Source organism: Mesoplodon bidens (genome assembly GCF_964165515.1).
Source record: "Mesoplodon bidens genome assembly, chromosome: 16".
Taxonomy (NCBI): Eukaryota; Metazoa; Chordata; class Mammalia; order Artiodactyla; family Ziphiidae; genus Mesoplodon; species Mesoplodon bidens.
In genome coordinates, this window is record NC_138173.1 from 35,858,820 (window position 1) to 35,877,180 (window position 18,361).

General features: G+C 35.6%; 1 pseudogene across 1 annotated transcript in view; it reads left to right on the top strand.

Annotated features, from left to right (window-relative positions):
* Nucleotides 1–17,112, top strand: part of LOC308630020 (ATP synthase F(0) complex subunit B1, mitochondrial-like) — a 64,071-nt pseudogene extending 46,959 nt beyond the window's left edge. The window contains exon 3 of the transcript in view: nt 16,258–17,112. The product of the transcript in view is annotated as an ATP synthase F(0) complex subunit B1, mitochondrial-like (transcript). The remainder of the gene's footprint in view (nt 1–16,257) is intronic.
* The last annotated feature ends 1,249 nt before the right edge of the window (nt 17,113–18,361 follow it).

The following is an 18,361-nucleotide window of genomic DNA, read 5'->3' on the forward strand; positions in this document are numbered from 1 at the left end:
ATTTGCTTAAAACAACCACCTCTCAAAGTCTATAGAGAGGTCTGAAGGGAAATTCTGTTGACTTGGATCTGTTTGCTACAAATATGCTGCAGTCCACTGGCCTAAGCAAGTCACATGGCCAAGCCGAGGGTCAGTGTGTGAAGGTACAAGAACAAGAACGAACACAGGATGGCATGAAAAATTTGGACCATATATTCAATCAATTTAACACAAATTTCTGTAAGTGAAAAGTTACACTATACTAAGTGATAACAATTATATATAAAGCTATATGTGTAATGTAATATTTTAAAGAAAAAAGCTATTTGAAAGATATACAGTTGATCATTGAACAACACAGGGCTCCAACTTTCTTTGAAGTTGAAAATCCATGTAAAACTTTATAAGCCCTTCGTATCCATGTTTTTGAATCCTCAGATTCATCCATCATGGATCCTATAGTACTTTAGAACTTATTTAGTGAAAGAAATCTGCGTGTAAGTGGATCTGTGCAGTTCAAACCTGTGTTGTTCAAGGGTCAACTGTATAGTGTATCGATATGTTAACTGTGATTATCTCTGGGTAGTAGGATGTAAGGTGATTTGAATACTTTATTTTTCTGTATTTGAAAAATTTTCTGCATTGAGTTTGTAGTAATTTTATAATAAAATGCTATCTCAGAATTCTAGACAAAATCTTTGTTTTATCATAGAGAATGGAGATGAGGGAATAAAGAAGAAAAGAGAGGAATTGAGTTTATTTGTCACAGTAATCTCAGAGGTCAACCTGTATACTGATCACATCCTAGCTCCCTAATCTGTCAAATAAAGCTAGCTAAATGTAGGTATTGTTTTATTATGTCAGCTTCTTGTTTCTTCTAGGTAGCCCTAGAAGAAACTGATCAACAAATATTTTCCTTGCAGAGCAAAAGAAGTCCCAAACATTCATGGCATCTTCTACCTCTCTCTGGCAGAACCACAGTTCTGTTATTTTCTGATTTAAGTGTAACAAAACAACTGTTGGATGGATGCACCATGGATAGTATCAACATAGAATTTTCCACTATTTATAAATCAATTTATTGATTGTTTTGTTATTGATTACATTGTTTTGTTCTCAAGTTCCCCTGTGCTTCACCCACTAGTTTCTGGAAATGACATTTCATGTGAGGGGAGGCTGGTCATTATATAGTGAGAAGAGTGTGGTCTCTGGGGTAAGAGGGTCTGTATTTGAACTATTTGACCACATGGCCAACTCATTTTATCTCTGAGGTGTCAGCATGCTTATTTGGAAAAAAAGGGATAAAAGAATAATAATACCATCTACATATGGCTACCCAGAGGAACAAAAGTGATACCATATGTAAAAGTCCTTTTTAAATGATAATGCTTTCAAAATGCTTAGTCTCCTTTGGTACCATCTATTATTTGAATTAAACATAGACTTTTTCGTTGTCCTCTTTTGAAAGTCAGATAGCTCTGAGAGGAATAAGATCTTATGATAAATGCACCTACATAATAATAATGTCTTACTGTCAGAGAAGAAAAAATAAATGTGCCATAACACATTGAGTTCAAAAGTTGAGGAGAGAAATGGTTGAGTCAAATTTTAAGTGTTTTAAAGTTTGCCTAAGACTGACATCCATTTCCTTGATCAGAAACTTGGGGTGTTGAGGAGATAATGTTCAATAAAAGGGTTTATTATTATCAATGGATTTTAAATTGCTTTCAAGAAAATTGTTCTTGATCAAATTTGTCTTGCCTTATAGTTAAAAAAAAAGTAAATATAGCAGCTGCATAGCACAGGGAGATCAGCTCAGTGCTTTGTGACCACATAGAGGGGTGGGATAGTGAGGGTGGGAGAGAGATGCAAGAGGGAGGAGATATGGAGATATATGTATATGTATAGCTGATTCACTTTGTTATAAAGCAGAAACTAACACACCATTGTAAAGAAATTATACTCCAATGAAGATGTTTAAAAAATGTAAATATCAATGGGTTTAGCAACAAATAATCTTTATAAAATAGATACCATTAAGTATGTTTGAAGGCAGTTAAGTCAAACAAGAATATTCTGTATTTTGACCTTGTTCTAGGCATAAAGGAAACTCCAGGAGCCCTGCTATTCCCATCAGTTCAGATGAATTGATTGATTTCTTTTCAGTTGAAATGAAAGCTTGTTTTAAATATTTTGAAAGTTGTCCAGACAATCATAACTTTCAAGCTATCAGAGAAAGCAGAACTGTGACAAGAAAAATAGTACTGAATTCAGTTGTCCTATCATATGTAACTGCGTGCACTTTTGTTGTCATGGGGCATAAAGGAGAACAGAAGTAATATTGATGATCAAACATGTGAACTGCTGATCTAAACCCAAATGAAAACTTCTTGGGTGAAGTTTCAGAAAGGTAGATCTTTGGCAAAAATTAACTCTCCATATGGGAAGTTTACTACTGAACACCTCTTGCACTAAATGAATGTAGTGTCAACACACTGTTCCTCGTCACTTGGTATCCACTGAGCTCTCTTCTTGGCCTTGTTATTTATGAGTTTTGTGACCTAGGTTCAGTATTAAATTTCTGAAAAACTCATTTTCCTCTTTTGCAAACTTTACTTTATGCCATTACAAAAATACACTTTATTTAGTGTCTATACACCAGGCAAATGACATACATTATATCTTTTCATTCTCAAAACAGTATTACAAGTGAAACTGAGGCAAAATAGAAAATAAACAACTTGACCAAGATCACACAGCTGATAGGTGGAGCAATCTTAATCTAAATCTAGTTTTCTACCACTTCACACTGCCCATCAGGACATGGCATAAAATAAACACTCCCCAACCGTTAAATTTCCTCTCTTTGTTCCCTCCTACAAAGTACTATTGTTATTGAGATGAACTCTCAACAAGATTTTCTGCGAAGAAAACCTGTGAGGGTAAGAAAAAAACAAGACTTTCAGGAATCTTTCAATACTTTCAGTGGCCCACTAGGCAGGTTAGTGGATAAAAAAAGCTTTAGTGATGGGAAGAGATGGCAGGAGAGATGGAGGAAGTGAGGGGTGAAGAGAAAGGCAATAGAAAGATGTCATAAAAATTATGGGGGTTGAGGGGGATGGTCAGGGATAGAAAAAGGTTTTAGCAGGAGCTTTGAGTTTGAAATTCTAGGGGAAGAAAATAGTGTCTAAGGAGAAAAATCTAAGAAGGTTTTCTATGTGAAGTACTGTGTGAAACTACTACAGTACTCTTTAAGGAAACTTAAAACAAAGATCTGCCTTATTGTCAGAGAGAATCTGCATTATTGTCAGAGAGAATGGATTTGAGTTGCTGTTTTTTGGTTTTTTTTTTTTTTTTTAGTGAGATGTTGTGCAGACACTGGGCCAGGCTATTTATGCAAACTTCCTGCTTCAGGAAAGGGTCACTGCATGTTCATAACCATTGTCTGCAATACCCAAAGAAGTAGAATCCAGAAAGAACTGTGGGGTCATGGAAAAGCAGCGAGGAGAAGAGGAGAGTCCAAGTCTTGGACTTAATTGCTAGAGTTAAGTAATATACTCCTTTGTATACTGGAGGTCATAATATCTGTCTCAAAGAGATGTGAGGCTTAGGTGAGCTGATAGTGTGTTATAAACTATAAAAGCTTCATGAAGGACTTCCCTGGTGGTGCAGTGGTTAAGAATCCACCTGTCAATTCAAGGAACATGGGTTTGATCCCTGGTCTGGGAAGATCCGACATGCCGCAGAGCAACTAAGCCCGTTGGCCACAACTACTGAGCCTGGGCTCTAGAGTCTGCGAGCCACAACTACTGAAGCCCATGCACCTAGAGCCCGTGATCCACAACAAGAGAAGCCACCACAATGAGAAGCCTGCACACTGCAGTGAAGAGTAGATCCCGCTCGCCACGACTAGAGAAAGCCCATGCTCAGCAATGAAGATCCAATGCAGACAAAAATAAATAAATGAGTTAAAAAAAAAACTTTATGAATGTAAGTTGTGATTATTATACAACACCTAGATTTGTTAGCTCCCAAGAAATTCTATGATGAGCAAGGACCACCTTACTAAAAGGCACATTTAGATTTTTCTCTTTCTTGGAACTTAGTGGTCTTCTATAAATTAGTAGGTGTTACATGGTTCTGTCCTAGATGAGGTTTGGAGAGTCAGGAATTTTGGGGAATTGTACTTTAAGAGTAGGTTCTGATGATAAGTCAGAAGTGATCATATTTTCTAAATCGAAATTAAAGACATATGATCAGACAACAGGACAGAGTATTTCAAATAGTATATATCTGGAAAAATCTAAGATCATTCATCACCAGAACTATAAACTGGCATTTCTAGCAAAGATGCTCCAACCTTTTCTTCTTAAAGGTCTTTGATGAAGGGCAAATTTCCAAGTTTATGAAGAAGTACACTGCAAGTCTTTTAATTTTCCCTTCTGCACCCAGGGGGACACATAATTAGTGATTTCCTAGGTCTAAATAGGAGAACAGAGCCCAGAAATTCTATCAATGCTAGCTTACTAGGAAAAGACATACTTATGCTAGGGATTATAACAGATTAGCAACTAAATTTGAGTTAATTAAAAATAATCAACTATAATAAGAAGAGAGTTTCCAGAAAATTACCATATTGATCAAGTTGCTGTCTAAACAACTTGGAAAACACAGAACAAATTTTGGAGGCCCAATGCCAAGTATCTGAAGAAGCTCATTATAATTTACTTTAAAATGTTACAGAATTCAATTAATTTTATTAATAATGATCATAAAAATACATAACAGATAAATAGCTAGAAGGAGTTTAAGCTTGAGAGTCTATATAATAATACAAAACTTAAAACGTAAAATATGACATGACTTTAAGAAGTTAGGATTGAATTTGAAAGTTGAAGATTAAAAAAAATGAAAATAACAATGTTTGACAATAAATAAAAATGTATGATATGCTATGAAATACTTGAATGGGGACCTAAACTTTGAAATAGATAATACTGTATTTTGAAAAATAAATGTTTTTAAATCAAGGGCTACAAGGCTTGCCACTAATTTATTTAGAGGGAAAACCTATAAAAAAGAATCTTCGTGTCTTGTATAGTTATAGCTTGGTTGGATTTAGATCTAGTTATGATCTACTTTAAAGATTTTTTAAAAATCTCAAAACATTGTCATTTGAGAAACTCCTAATTTATCAACGTGAGTGTCTTCTTAGCAAATTGAAATGTTTATTACATGAAGCTTTCAGGGTCCTTAGATGAATGAAAGTAGATTTTGTAAAATGGATTACCTGGTCTAGCTCCCAAAATTGTCATAAAACACACTGGATAACACAAATTAACCACAGTTAAAATGTTTCTACTGGTGTGAAAATTAATAATCTATATTTCATTTATCAGATTTACTTGTATACAGCTATTTCCCAAAAGAATTTATGATAGCTGTTTGTTTTCTTGAACATTGTCTGCTCTCTTGCTTCAATTTTGTGACTTCTGTTCTCTGTTCAATAAAAAATATACATGGGAAAGGTTGATTGAGAAAACAACCTTTCTAGGAAATAAAGGCAGAATCCAGACTTGGAGAATAACCTCTGCCAAAAGTCATAAGCAGACTTTTCCTTCAACCCACCAGCTCTGAACTCACTCATAATCCATAAAGTGAAGATATCCATCACTCAGCTAGGCAATACCTACACCAGTGGGAGGATGAGAGCTTTGAAAATAAACTCCTAACTATGATAGAAGTTAGGTGCCCAAAGGAGAAAAAGACAAACACAAGCCCAGGGCTCCTTAGTAAGTTATTTCAAAAATAAGATGAAGAGTGATATAGAAATTAGAACTCAATATCATGAACAGATAAACAGTTCTCATTCCTTCCAAGTTGTCTAGGTGATTTGCAGAAGACTGGGGAATTACTTGATTCCCCTTTACTTTCAGAAATAGATGAAGTAATTAAAAATCTTCCCCAAGAGAAAGTTCTTGGCCCTGGTGGAGCTACAGGAGATTTCTATAAAACCTTTGGCTTAACCCTCTCTGTACATTTGCTTGACAAGCTCAATCACTTGGGGGACTCAGGTGGATTCATCCCTGCCAGCCCTTACATCCAGATTATCTTAATTGCTAAAAAAGGATAAAGATACAGAAAACTGTACCACATCTAGGTTGAAACCCCTGATTAAAGTGGATATCAACTCTTGGAAAGGATCCTGATAGTTTTCATCATTATTTGAAATCTGGGGCACAGTAATTAGGCAGTCGCTTGGGGATGGGTCATTCTTTGCATAAAATGATTATTTTTTTTTACCTGGATAACAGTTTCTGTCAGAATGACAGGGCACTAGCAACCCCATTTATCATTTTTCTACTAATGGACAGTTTTTAATTTTGGGCAGAGCAGTGAGTATCAGGGATGTACTATAAGCTCAGCAATCCAAGGTCTTCCATTATTTAATAATATGTCTTTTGTTCGTGCTCTGAATGAGTAGGATAATCTCCGTTTTGCTATTTCTCAATGTCCTCAGAGCTGAAGTGGGGAGGCTGGTGTTACATTATAATATTAGTCTGTTGCTACACACACACACACACACACACACACACACACTCACACATGGAAGTGTGGAAGGGATAAATTAAAAAACATCTTTCAGTATGATTCCAGCTATATGACATTCTGGAAAAGGCAAAACTTTGGAGATAGTAAAAATATCAATGGTTGCCAGGGGTGGGGGTGAGGGACAGATGAATAGTCAGAGCACAGAGGGTTTTTAGAACAGTGAAACTGTACTGTATGATACTATGATGGTGGATTCATGTCACTATATATATATGTCTAAACCCATAAAATGTACTACATCAAGAGTAAACCCTAATATAAACTATGGACTCTGGGTAATAAAGATGTGTTGATGTAGGTTTATCAGTTGTAAACCTACATCTGGTGGGGGATATTGATAATGGGCGAAGCCATGCATGGATTGGGGCAGAGGGTGTAGGGGAAATCTCTATACTTTCTGCTCAATACTGCTGTGAACCTTAAACTGTTCTAAAAATTAAAGTATATTAAAAAATACCTTGTAGGAAAAAAATATTTTTGGTTCTTAAAAGTACAAGTAAGTGGTGGTCGAACAAATAAATTATTTAATAAAGGAGGGTAGGTTTTCAGCCTTCAAAATTCCTGCCTCTAATGTGGTATTCAGAGCACTGCTTTTTATATCCACTCCAGAACAGCCAATACCTGGTAGAATTGTCTCTATATCTGAGATTTTATTTTACTTATTTAGGTTGTGCCAGGTCTTAGTTGTGGCATGCAGACTTTTTAGTTGTGGCATGCAGACTCTTTGTTGCAGCATGTGGGCTCTTAGTTGTGGCATGCATGTGGGATCTAGTTCCCAGCCAGGGATCGAACCTGGGCCCCCTGCATTGGGAGTGCTGTGTCTTACCCACCGGACCACCAGGGAAGTCCCCTGAGGTTTTAAAGTTTGTGCCCAATCTAGGACTTTTAGCAAGGGGGTGGGGAAGGGCTACTGCTAGGTAGTTCTGTGTACCAAGTGGTCAAATGTTCTCAACTGTGTTTTCAAAAGTTGTGGTGTTTTGTTTTAAAACTGGAGTTAAAGAATGGTATATAAATGTGAGTGGGAGGGAAAAGAATAATCTAACAACAATAAGAAAAGACAGTTGCCACCAGCAAAATTATTAAAAATTAATGATTTTTCTCAATTGTGAAATGCCTATGACTGCCATACCACCTGGGGTTAAGACTTGACATATTTCAGTACCTAAAATGTATCTCATCTTGTAAGTGTTTGGGGGGGGATTCTCCAAGGTAAAGCACAAAATGCAAAGGGAGGAAGTCTCACTTAAAGAAGCTTTCGTTAGGAATTTGGACAGTGAGGCATGTGATGCTCTTTACGAAACTGTCCTTTAGATTTACACCAAATGAGGTGTCAAGTAGGTAAGTGTGAAGATAATCTCAATCTTCTGTGTGGTTACCAAACTTTCCACGTCTTAGCTTGTGAAGGAATTATCATAGGACACTGCTCTGAATTCCAAAAGTGGAGGGCTTTGTCTGAAGCTCTGTGGATTAATAAATTTGGTTCCAGAAACAGTATAAAATTTCTCTAGTTTGAGGGCATAGGAGGCTAAAATGATTAATAAAATAAAATATTTTTAAAAGTGGATTTGGTATCACAGACTGTCCAAATTCCCTTTTTGCTATAATCTTCAGATTATAATTATTTGTGTAAAGCCAGCTAGATATAAGATATAATTGGGCACAAAATAGACAAGGACCCCAATCTCAAGTGTGTATGGTGCTCAGAAGTTGAGGCTTCCAACTAGAGGAAAGGCTCTAAGGTGAGAGTTGGGATGGTAAGATTAAAATCAGAGTATTAATCCAGAGAGCCAGTAAGGGAGTGAGAGCCAATATAAACACTCAAAATGAAAGTGGGGTTTGGAAAATTCACAGTAAATGGAGAGAGGGTTTGAGGGAACCAAGAAAAGAGGAGTAGTATAACTAGGATGGAATGTGATATGAACCCAGATTAATTTTGGGGGTTCAGGACTTAACTGAAATGCTGGGCTCATTTAAGCATTCAAAGCAGGGTGAAAAGTAGACTTTTCATATAATAATAAGCAAGTACTATGAGGATAGTCAAGGTTGGGAAGAGGCCTGTCTTTTTATTCCTCTTATATGTTCCCTGTTTTCCCTTCTGATCATGTGGTATGTAGTTTATTCCACAGATTACCCTGTGAATGTTTGGGAGCCATGGGATCTTGACCATTTATATAAAATCAAATATGAACTGCCTTGTCCTCATGCCTTTTATATTCAGTCTCTTTCTATTGGACTCCAGTTTGTATATTGCTTCCAGGAGCTCTCTGTCACAGTGCCGCTTGGCTCATGAATTTACAGTGACTTCCTATTTCTTCAAATCCATTATGCAGTTATCAGGATCTCCATTAACCCCAATGTATCTTTCCCAACTCACATCTCACTCTTCCTACAGGGTCTTCTATTCTAACAAGGGAAGTAATTTTCTCTCCTCCAGTCCTTACCTATTCTCTTATAATTCTTTCTATTTTCTATCCTTCAACCAAAGTCTCCATTTCTTTCAAAGCTCATATTAAGGTTCCCTGGGTATAAGAAGCATTTGCTTATTAAGTTTACCTTACTTAAACTTTGGTATTTTATTTTATCATAATATATACTCTCTTAAACTTGCATGTAACTTTAGAATTATTTCCAAGTTGACTCATATATGTGTAGGTTTCTGCCCTAATTACATGGTAAATTCCTGGACAACATACTTTACTTCTTTTATATTCTCTTTGAGCCTCAAAATGGAAGCTTGAATACATAGGAGACACTCAAGTAATGCTTAAAAAACAGATGATGACATCCCCCTACTGTGACTCCCTATTATAGAGTAATAAGAATTGGTTTTGTAATGGAGCAAATGTTTATTTTTTGTGGTTTTTAATTAATAGTGTATATAAAATTCCATAATTTATATTACTCAGAGTTACAGTGTACTGTGTCTTAATATGGGAATTTTAGGGTAAATTATTTTACATTTATAAACATTTCTACCTATTCCATTTATTTGGGGTGAGAAAGAGTTAGGTTGCTGCTTTGGTTGGTAGTGGAGTACCAGAGAGATTCAAATAAAATTGGACTGCTTATTAGCACAGGTACATTTTAGGTTCAATCAGCAGAGCACAGTTTTCCAAAGCTAGGTCCATGGGTGGAAGGAGCAGATGTTAATCTATAGAATCCTACTACAGGCATATAAGTAGCTATATAGGTATTATTATAAGTATAAGTACACAGATAGTTATATAGTTAGCAGTTAGTTTATATTAACTATAATATAACTATATTATAGTTAATATAAACTCCTGTAGGTGGTAATGAGTAGAACCTCTATTTCATATACAGCTGTCTTATTTGTCGTCAAATCTTTGGTTAGGCAAAATGTTGTTGTGTGGTCTTTTATCAATGTCACTGGGATTCTAATAACTTTTTAAGGATGACTTGTTCTATGCCCCAGATCTTATTTCCTTGTGTTTCAACCCAACAGTGAGTATTCTATTAATGACTGTTCTGCATACTGAATGGAGAGCGTTTTGTTTAAAAAGACCTATTTTTCTTTCAAACCAGTGAGGATATCATGTGCCAGATGGTTAATTCCCATGAGATAATGAGTGTACCCACACACTTCATGATTTGATATATCCTGCGGACATGTCCTTTGGTGAAAGGATTGCTAGATTTTAATTTACATCTGTATAAAGTACATATTTGCTTTCTTTCTGCTGATACCTGGAAATATAAATTTTTATTCATAATGCGTGAAATAGATGCCATTTTAGTTATATAGTCCTCTGATGTTTGTGACTTAAATAATTTACAGAAATATAAATTCTGGTCACACTTTAAGATTACATTTTAATTATCAATTGCATTTAAATTAGAGAGTGAGAACACAGCTTTCTGATGTATGTGTGAAGGGTAATAGCTGGCAATATTCAAATGAATAATTCTTGTGTCCCCGTGTCAATAAGATTTATATTTTTAACTGATGGAAGTTCTTTATCACATCCAATTAATGGGCTAATAATTTATAGCTATTTAAGATGAAGGCGATTCTTGTAAAGCAGTAATGCTAAAATGTCCAAAGATTGGCAAAGGTAGAAAATAACATTTGAATCTGCTTTGAGAAAAGCCTAAAATAAAATCCATCAGTACATTAGATATTTTCAAGTAGTTGGGTAAGTATAGTTGATCCATATAGCTGAGTTTATATAATAGTTTGTGCTGTAGTGATTCCAGGATATAAAGGATGAACATAAAAAACAAATTCATAATAAAATATTTATACTAACAAACAATACATTTATAGGTTTTTAAACATAAAGAATAAAATATTTTTATAGTACTCTACAAATGACTGTAATTTGTATATGCAACAAAATTATATGGGTTATTAGCAGCCTACAGTCCATGGTGCTGGCCACAACCTCTAGCTAAGCAAAATACTCAGAAGTTTCAGGGCTTCAAGGTAAGACAGATAGCTCATCTCTAGGTGCTAGAATCACTTCAGGATTTTTATACCCTGTCTCAATTTACAATAACTTGGACTGGCATAACTCCTTCTTTTGTTAGGTGAGAATGAGGGAGGCATCATTTTCTCCTTGGGCAATACACCTAAATTTACTCAGGGGATTGACCAAGCAATCAAGCCATAGGGCTGCTGGTAAGAGGATTTCAGGTAACCAAACAACTGATAGGGATCAATGAAAACAATAGCTGAACAAACAAACAGATGAAACAAAATCTTGGGTATTCCTTGGGTAAGTAGTTGGGATGTGAAGTTCCCTCATTATTTTACATGTTTAGAACAGGACAAACTCAAAATGTTGAAAAATAACTTTGTATCCTGTGTCTTACATACCAGAATGTAAATACTAGGAAAGAGAGAATTTGGGGACAAATTTATGGTGGGAAACTAAATACAATGTAATAGGACTTTTTTTTTTTTTCTGAGAAAAGTAGTTTAATAAAGTAATTAAGTAGTCCTCCTAGCATTTCAACATAGACACACTGAGGCAGGATCAAGATGGTAGAGAAGGAAGACTGGGAGCTCAGCTCCTCCTAGTTTTGACACATCAAAACTACAAGTAAGTATATAAAAAGTCTCTCTGATAATGATCTAAAGACTAGCAGAACAGCTGTTCTACAATTAAGGATATAAAGAAAAGAAAAACACACATTGAGACAGGTACGAGGGGAAGAGAAGGAATTTAGTCAAGACCCATACCCCCAGTAGGCAACATAAAGTGAAAGGAGATATCTCAAACTTGGAGATCCTCCCTAAGGAGTGAGAGGTTAGAGTTCACTATGGGCACCCTAGTCCTGAGATCAGTACATGAAAGACAACTCCCCCCTAACTGGTTTTGAAAACCAGCAGGGCTTAGGACCAGGAGAGCCAGAGGGCTGTAGAAAACTAAGAATCTACTCTTAAAGGGCACACACACAAATTTACTTGCTCTGAGTCCCAGCACACAGGCATCAGATTGAAAAGTGCTTGACACTCTAACCAGCCTTCCATGACTATTCCAGCATGCACCCCAGCCCACACTAGGCTCTGGCTCCAACACCACTGCCAAAGTAGTGGCTCCCAGCACACTCTGGGAAAAGCCCCAGCTGGTGCTGGGCTCTGGCTCTAGTCACCTTCCACCAAGGCAGCAGCCCTGGGTGCACCCCAGGAGAAGCCCCAGCCTGTGCCAGGCTTTGGCTTTAAGCCCTCTAGCTCCAGATCCCTTCCCCAGACACACCAAGGTGGTGGCCTTGGCATGCACCAGAAAAGGCCCCAGCTGGGGCCTGCTTTAGCTCCAGCACTCTTTCTAAAGCCACCAGACACACTCAGTCTACATAGCATTGCTCCTACACAAGGACACATCTTCAAGACTGGGACAGGTAACTGTTTTGTCTAATTTATAGAAAGAAACACAAAAAGTCAAACAAAATGAGAAAACAAGAATATGTTACAAGTGAAAGAGCAAGATAAATCCCCTGGGAGGGGCAGCATGGGGGACTAATGATATGGAGATAAGTAATTTACCTGATAAAGAGTTCAAAGGAACTGCCACACAAATGTTCACTGACTTGGAAGAAGAATTGGGGAACAGTGAGAATTTCAACAGAAAATTAGAAAATGTTTAAAAAAGTACTTATCAAAGTTGAAAAATACCATAAGTAAAATGAAGAATAGGTTAGAGGTAATCAAAAGCAGATTAAATGATAGAGAAAAATGCATAAGCAATCTGGAAGAGAGTATAGTAGAAATCACCCAATCAGAACAGTACAAAGAAAATTTGAAAAAATGAGGATAGTTTAAGGGACTTTAGGGACAACATCAAGAATATTAACATTCACATTACAGTAGTTCCAGAAAGAGAAGAGAGAGAGAAAGGGGCAGAAAATATATGAGATGACTTAATGGTGAACAATTTCCCTAACCTGCACTAGGAAACAGACATCCAGGTCCAGGGAGAACAGAGAGCCCCAAACAAGATGAACCCAAAGACAACCACACCAAGACATATCATAATTTAAATGGCAAAATTTAAAGTTAAGGAGAGAATTTTAAAGACAGCAAGAGAAAAACAAAGAGTCACATACAAAGGAACTCCTTAAGGCAATCAGCTGGTTTTTCAGCAGAAACTTTGCTGGCCAAAAGGGAATGGCATGATATAGTTAAAATACTGAAAAGAAAAATACCTACAACACAGGATATCATTCAGGCAAGGTTATCGTTCAGAATTGAAGAGAGATAAGAGTTTCCCAGACAAGAAAAACTAAGAGTTCATCACTACTAAACTGGTCTTACAAGAAATGTTAAAGGATCTTCTTTAAGTGGAAAATAATAGGCCATAATAAGAAATATGTTTATATGCAAAGGAAAAATATCTTGCCGGTAAAAGCAAATATATAGCAAAGATCAACCACTTAAAAAGTTAGTAGGGAGATTAAAAGACAAAAGTCATAAAATCACTATAACTGCAGTAAGTAGTTAAGGGATATACAAGAAGACATAAATTATGATATAAAAACATAAAAGTTGGATGGGGGAGTAAAAAATGTAGAGCATTTAGAATGCATTTGAATTTAAACACCTATTGGCTTAAATATATATGTATATTTACATATGTATATATACATTTTTAAAAATCTACATATAGATATAAACATACCTCATGGTAACAAAAACCCCAAAACCTACAATACATACACACACAAAAAGAGAAAGGAGCCCAAACATGACATTAAAGAAAATCATCAAATCACAAGGGAAGAGAAAAAAAAGAAGAAAAGAACAGAGAAAAACTGCAAAAACAATCAGAAAACAAGTAACAAAAGGTCAATAAATACACACTTTTCAATAATCACTTTAAATGTAAATGGACTAAATGCCCCAATCAAATGACACAGGATAGCTGAATGGATAAAAAAGAAGACCCATCTATATGCTGCCTACGAGAGACTCACTTAAGAGCTAAACACACACATGGACTGAAAGTGAGGGGATATAAAAAGATATTCTATGTAAATGGAAATGAAAAAGAAGCTAGCTGGGGTAGCAATACTCCTATCAGACAAAGTAGACTTTAAAGCAAAGGCTATAACAAAAGACAAAAGGGCATTACATCATGATAAAAAGGTCAATCCATAAAGAGGATATAGCATTTGTAAACATATATGGACATAATACAGGAGCATCTAAATACATAAAGCAAATATTAACAGACACAAAGGGCGAAATCGACAGTATGTAATAATAGCAGGAGACTCTAATACTCCACTTACAAAAATGGAGAAATCATCCAGACAGAAACTCAGTAAGGAAACATTGGCCTTAAGTGACACATTAGACCAGATGGACATAATAGACATCTACAGAACATTCCATCCAAAACAGCAGAACATACATTCTATTCAAGTGCACATGGAAGATACTCCAGGACAGATCACATGCTAGGCCACAAAACAAGTCTCAATAAATTTAAGGAGATTAAAATCATATCAAGCATCTTTTCCAACAACAATGTTATGAAAGTAGAAATCAATATCAGGAAGAAAACTGGAAAAACCTCAAACACTTGAAGATTAAACAGCATGCTACTAAAAAAAATGGGTCAATGAAGAAGTTAAAGAGAAAATCAAAAATACCTTGAGATGAATGAAAATAGAAACACAACTTTCCAAAATCGATGGGATGCAGTAAAAGCAGTTTTAATAAGGAAGTTTGTAGTTATACAAGCCTACCTCAAGAAACAAGAAAAAAATCTCAAATAAACAACTTAAATTTACACTTAAAGAAATTAGAAAACAAACAAACAAACAAAAAACAAAGCCCGAAGTTAGTAGAAGAAAGGAAATAATAAAGATCAGAGTGGAAATAAATAAAATAGAGACCAAAAACAATAGAAAAGACCAATGAAACTAACAGCTGATTCTTTGAAAAGATAAACAAAATTGATAAACCTTTAGCCAGACTCATATCAAGAAAAAAAAGAGAGAATGCAAAGAAAATTAGAAATGAAAGAGGAGTTACAACTGATGTCACAGAAATACAGTCATAAGAAAATTCTACCAACAGTTATATGCCATTGAATTGGACAACCTAGAAGAAATGGATAGATTTCTAGAAACATACAATCTTCCATAACTGAATCAGGAAAAAATAGAAAATCTAGTATTGAAATTGAATCCATAATCAAAAAATTCCCAATAAAACAAAGTTCAGAACCAGATGGCTTCACAGGAGATCTACCAAACATTTAAAGAGAAGAGTTAACACATATTTTTCTCAACCTAATTCTAAAAAAATTGAAGAGGAGGGAACACTTCCAACTCATTCTTTTTTTTTTAAACATATAATTTTTAAAATAATGTATATTTTAAAATTTTCTTTTATTTATTTATTTATTGGCTGCATTGGGTCTTTGTTGCTGCACAGGGGCTTTCTCTAGTTGTGGCAAGTGGGGGTTACTCTTTGTTGCGGTGTGAGGGCTTCTCATCATGTGGCTTCTCTTATTGTGGAGCAAGGGTGCTAGGAGTGCTGTCTTCAGTAGTTGTGGCACATGGGCTCAGTAGTTATGCTTCATGGGCTCTAGAGTGCAGGCTCAGTAGTTGTGTCACACAGGCTTAGTTGCTCCACAGCATGTGGGATCTTCCAGGACCAGGGCTCGAACCCATGTCCCCTGCACTGGCAGATAGATTCTTAACCACTGCACCACCAGGGAAGTCCCAAATTCATTCTACAAATCCAGCATTACCTTGATAATAAAACCAAAGACCCTACCAAAAAAAAAAAAAAAAAAAAAGAAATCACAGGCCAGTATCCCCAATGAACACAGATACAAACATTTTCAACAAAATATTAGCAAACCAAATTCAACAATACATTAAAAGATTCATACATCATCAAGTGGGATTTATTTCAGAGATGCAAGGATGGTGCAATATCCACAAATCAATCAATGCAATACACCATATTAACAAAACAAAGGATAAAAATCACATGATCATCTAAATAAATGCAGAAAAAGAATTTGATAAAATTCAACATCCATTCATTATAAAAAATAACTCTCAACAAAAATTGTGTGGAGGGAACATACATCAATATAATAAAGTCCATTTATGACAACCCTACAGCTAACATCATACTCAATTGTGAAAACGTTATGGAGTTTCCTCAAAAATTAATAATAGAACTGTTACTGGGGCGCCAAGGCTGCTGTGTAGATGCTACTGGGTGGTACTTCCTGCTGCCACTGCAGCAGCCCCCTCTCTGAAGAGCACAACCCTCCTCATTCCAGGCTTATTACAGGCAACAAGGGTCTTTCATACACGGCTGCCAAGTCTTGCCCCTGTACCACCTCTTCCTGAATATGGAGGAAAATTTCATTTTGGGCTGATCCCTGAGGAGTTCTTCCAGTTCCTTTATCCTGAAACTGGTGTAACAGTACCCTATATACTCAGAACTGGGCTTATCTTATATTTACTCTCCAAAGAAATATACGTGATAATTCCAGAGACTTTCTCCACCATATCAACAATAAGATTGCTTGTCTATGTAGTTAAAAAATATGGTGCCTCTATTGGGGAATTTGCTGATAAACTCAATGAGCAAAAATTGCCCAACTGGAAGAGGCAAAACAGTCTTCCATCAAACAAATCCAGGATGCGATTCATCTGAAGAAGTCACAGCAGGCACTGGTTCAAAAGCTCCATTACCTTTTTGATGTCCAGAGGAATAACATTGCTATGGCCTTGGAGGTTACTTAACGGGAACGGTTGCATACAGTATAAAAGGAGATAAAGAATTGCCTGGACTATCATATCTCTGTGCAGAATATGATGCATCAAAAGGAACAAGAGCACATGATAGACTGGATGGAGAAGCATGTGGTGCAGAGCATCTCTGCACAGGAGGAGGAGACAATTGACAAGTGCATTGCACATCTAAAGCTGCTCACAAAGAAGGCTAAAGCACAGCCAGTTCTGTAAATGCATCTATCTCAACTGAGAGAGATAGAAATAGTTGACTGACTAAATGGAAACTAGCCTATGTGACAGAATCTTTGTATATCACTGTCTACTGAAGTTAGAGTTGACTTTTTCTAAAAATGAAATTTTGAGTTTCATATAATGCAAGAAATAAAACAGTCTATTGGCCAGTAAGATGTTTCTCTCATCCTTCTTACTCTGCATTGAATTGCTCCATGATCATTTCTGAATAAGCAGTTTGCTTTGAATAAAATGTGGTACCAGACTAAAGATTATCAAGTTGTAGTTTAAATTTTTAATTAATTCAACCATCTTGAAATAAAGTGACAGTTGAAACAAACAAACAAAGAAATAGAACTGCCATACAATCCAGGAATTCCACTCCTGGGTATTTATCTGAAAAATGAAAACACTAATTTGAAAAGATAATACACTCCTATGTTCATTTCAGCAATATTTATTCAATACAATAGCCATAATATGGATGCAACCTAAGTGTCCATTGACAGATGAATAAATAAAGAAGATGGGGTTATTATTAGCCATAAAAAAGAATGAAATTTTACCATTTTGACAACACGGATGGGCCTAAAGGGCCTTATTTATGTGAAATAAGTCACAGAGAGAAAGACAAATACTGTATGTTTTCATTTATATGTGGAACTTGAAAAACAAAACAAACAAATATAATAAAACAGAAATAGATTCACAGACACAGAGAACAATCCAGTAGTTGCCAGAGGGTAATGTGTGAGGGGATGTGTGAAATAGGTGAAGGGTCTAAGAGTTTCAACCTATCAGTTATAAAATAAATAAGTCAGAATGATATAGTGTAAAGTACACAGTAATAGGGTAATAACTTTGTATTTTGTATAATCTATAAAAGTATGGAATCACAGTTTTGTACACCCAAAACTAATGTAACATTGGCAGTTAACTCTACTTCAATACAAAAAAAAATAAAAAAAAAAGAAAGAAATCAATTCAATAACTCACTTAAAAAGCAGGCAAAAAATACATAGACACATTAAGGGTGTACTAAGGGTATTTAATAAGATAAAGTAAAATCAAATAGCATTTAAACAAAAGTATAAGAAAAGTCTTCATGTTAAAAAACTTTAAAGTTATTAAACGTCATTCAGAGCAAAATGAATGAAGCTAAGTTTTTTGGTATCCATTTAATGTTGGACTTTAGAAAAGATTTGTTAATAACTGGCTGAGGAGATAAAACTAGAAGCCATGTGGGTTTTTTATTCACAGATATTTATCATATCATGTAAGAATCAATTCAGATATCTGCAAAGAG